We start from the raw sequence: 3,164 nt of genomic DNA, 5'->3' as shown, positions 1-3,164 counted from the left end.
TGAGCACGTTTATTGTCATTAATACTAAGTATGCTGCGGTATGTCTGCTGATCTGATACTGTAATAAAGATGAATATATAATAACTGATTAAAACGCAAAATGTACAACTTTCAGTAAATAACTATTTACATGCTTAGGACGTTTGTGTTGTTATAATGTACAGGGTAACTTCACATATAAAATTGAAGACGAGTAGTGATGTTTTTTCATTAAAATCTGAAAACGCCAATTGATTTAATAGAACGTTTGGGTATACCAACATGGCGGCGCGGTGGCTTCACAAGTATGACGTCATGCGCAATCCAGTCATTTATATAGATCAGTGATTTTAACCGTTTACCTCAGACGACAGTTTTCATTTCTATGGCAAATTCTAAGGTAAGTTTTTATTAATTCCTGGTTAAGTCATTAAAATAAGTTCACAGTTATGTTTATTTTGTTTTTAGTAACAGTTAATTCGATATGACTAAAATATTCTGAACTTTAATGTTGACTGTTGATGCAGTGGTTTGACTGAGCTCGTGACGCATCTGAGCTAGTGTAGTGCAGATCTTTTATTTGTCTTTACCTTCTATAAAAATGTGTTATCCTCGTTCTTCAAATTTATTTGACATTGTTTAGTTAATTATAACGCAAGTTATTTCAATGTAGGGTTTGACGCGTAAATGTAAGGTTATTTAACTTACAGTACGGGCACACAGTTTACAGTAGCCTGTTAAAACGGTTAAGAATTTAAACAGAAGCCATCAATTCTGGATTAATAACTATTGTATATTTATGTTCACTTTTCTTTACAGGTCATTTTCTTGTTGTGTTTTGATGTTTTCCATTGGCTGAAGAGTAAGTATTATTACTTTGTGTTTATATTTGCATCCAAAACATTAGTGCTCAAAAAGTGCATATCTGGTTTATTATTGTCATTAGGAAAATATAAGAAAATCATTTAGGATACAATGGTTATTGTTCAGCACAGCAATTCATTTCTTTTGTATGTCACTATTCCTTCTACAGTATGTAGGCTTACATATTTCAAACCCTTTGTTTTCAATAGACAGAGACAAAAGTTAATTCATAGTTCAGAGTGGATGTTGACATAAGTTTTAGAGAGGCTTCATATTGACATATAAAATTGGTCTTAGTGGTGGTGTACATAACAGCATTATTTTCTATCTTTATGTATTATGGTTTTAATCATAATTTTTTAAATGATGGCTATGTCCATGAGCTGCCACCCACCATTGTAACGCACCACCAAGCTAGCATGTTGTAATAGAAATCAATCATTTACAATTTATTTTTGAAGCATCTCCCCTACAACATTACAATGCATTTAGTATTTGTTTTGTATTCAGATTAAATTCTACTAATCATAATAACTAAGATGCAGTGTTTTGTATTTCACAATTTATATTTTCTTTTGAAAAGGGGCCATGACTTGTTTTTTATTGTAGGCAGATTACCATGCAATTTGAAGAAGTGTGATAAAATACACAGAGGTGAAGTCATGTGTCTTTCCAGATGCCCAAATCTGTACCGCTCAAAAAGTAGTGAAGTGACAGTGTACCATGAGAAAAAAATTAAACATTCTTTATTTCTTTCAAAGTTGTACTTGGGCCACAGTTTTTTGTATTTCTAACCAAAACATACATTTATGATTGTATACTAATGAAATATGTTTTTCTTTTTCTGAACTTTATCAAATGCAATGATAGCTAAGATGAGCCTGAAGAGGAGATTTGGGAAGTCTTTGCTTTGCCAGATCACCTGTGGTAAGTTTGTAAAACATATATTAAAAATAGGACCAGAACATCTCCTAATCAAATTTTTTTTGATCAGGTCGAGATGTTTTCTAACAAGATGCCTTGTTGGTCTGGGCGAGTTTGAAGTCTTTCACAGACAGTGCAGAAGGTCTGGAGTCCATCTTAGCTTTTATTGGTAAGTGACTGCACAAAAGGCTGTTTGACCCACACGTAAAGCAACCAGTCAATGTTTGCTCTCTTCAGCATCTCTTGGGGGGGTTAAATTATTTTACTTTACTCAGTACTTAGTTGAAGCACCTTTTGAAGTAGCAGTTACAGCCTCAGGTCTTTTTGGGTATGACACAGCAATCTTTGCAACTCCTGGATTGATTTGTAACCAAAGCGATCAGAAGCACCATTCACTTCTATAGTATTCTTTTAGCCTACTATGGAAGTCAATGGTGCTTCCGGTCAGTTTGGTTACAGACATTCCTCAAAATATCTTCATATGTTTATGCGAACCCATCAGCAACCATCAAGAGAAATTGGAGGTAGCTGAGCTAAATTGCAGATATTGATGCAAATGATCTGAATATGTATAATGTAAATATAATATTGCAGTTTTCTTTTTTCATACATTTGCAGAAGTTTCTAAAATTCAGTTTTTACTTTGTCATGGGGTATGTATTGAAGATTTATGAGGAAAATATCTAAACAATTACAGTATCATGCAACCACCTTAAAATTTAAATGTGAAAGGGGTCTACCCTGAATACTTTCTGATTGCACTGTAGTGATCTTGATTGAAGCTTATTGTCACCTTTGTAAACACAACAGCTTTCTTCCTTCATCAGATGGCTATGCTATGTTTCTAGACAGACTATTAAAGAACACACACACACCCTGATGTGCAATAAGATTTTTTTTATACATGGGCTAAAAATGCATCATTTTTGGAAAATGAAATAACTTTGTTTTCTCTTTAGATGCTGTCATCAGGTTTTAAGTACAATATGAGCCAGAATGGAAGGGTGTTGGTGGCCATAAGAAGACTGTGAGCTAAACCTACAACAAAATTCATATTTGCAGTTTTCCTAGAATATTTGTTTCTATTCAGATGAATAAAATTACTTTTAAATATTATTTTGTTTTCGTATTTTATGTTTTTATTCTGTATTTGGAATATTCCACTTCTGCACTACTAACTGGAAACCTAACTGTTTGAAAGAAAGATCAATTTTAACAGCTGCTTTTATGTTTATTTAGAAAGGGTAGGCACATGCCATCATTCAAATTCAAACTACTTAAGGTGTTTAGTTTTATGGATGGGGTTGTACTGTAGGTAATGAGCAGCAAATTGCATTCTTGTAATAATTACACTAAAAACATGATATGTACAGCAAATCATTTGGTGAGTATTGAAA

General features: G+C 33.0%; 1 long non-coding RNA gene across 2 annotated transcripts; it reads left to right on the top strand.

Moving 5' to 3' along the window:
- The first annotated feature begins 294 nt into the window (after positions 1-294).
- LOC135749519 (uncharacterized) lies at positions 295-2,883 on the top strand. Of its 2 annotated transcripts, none has more exons than XR_010532411.2 (5): positions 295-379; positions 799-841; positions 1,714-1,770; positions 1,838-1,936; positions 2,727-2,883. It is a non-coding gene; the product is annotated as an uncharacterized lncRNA (long non-coding RNA). The 2 variants fall into 2 exon arrangements; XR_010532412.2 differs by lacking the exon at positions 2,727-2,883 and adding an exon at positions 2,386-2,701.
- The last annotated feature ends 281 nt before the right edge of the window (positions 2,884-3,164 follow it).

Source organism: Paramisgurnus dabryanus, chromosome 16 (assembly GCF_030506205.2).
Source record: "Paramisgurnus dabryanus chromosome 16, PD_genome_1.1, whole genome shotgun sequence".
Taxonomy (NCBI): Eukaryota; Metazoa; Chordata; class Actinopteri; order Cypriniformes; family Cobitidae; genus Paramisgurnus; species Paramisgurnus dabryanus.
Note: the sequence above shows the minus strand (reverse complement) of the source record. Positions and strands in the feature narration are given on the sequence as shown.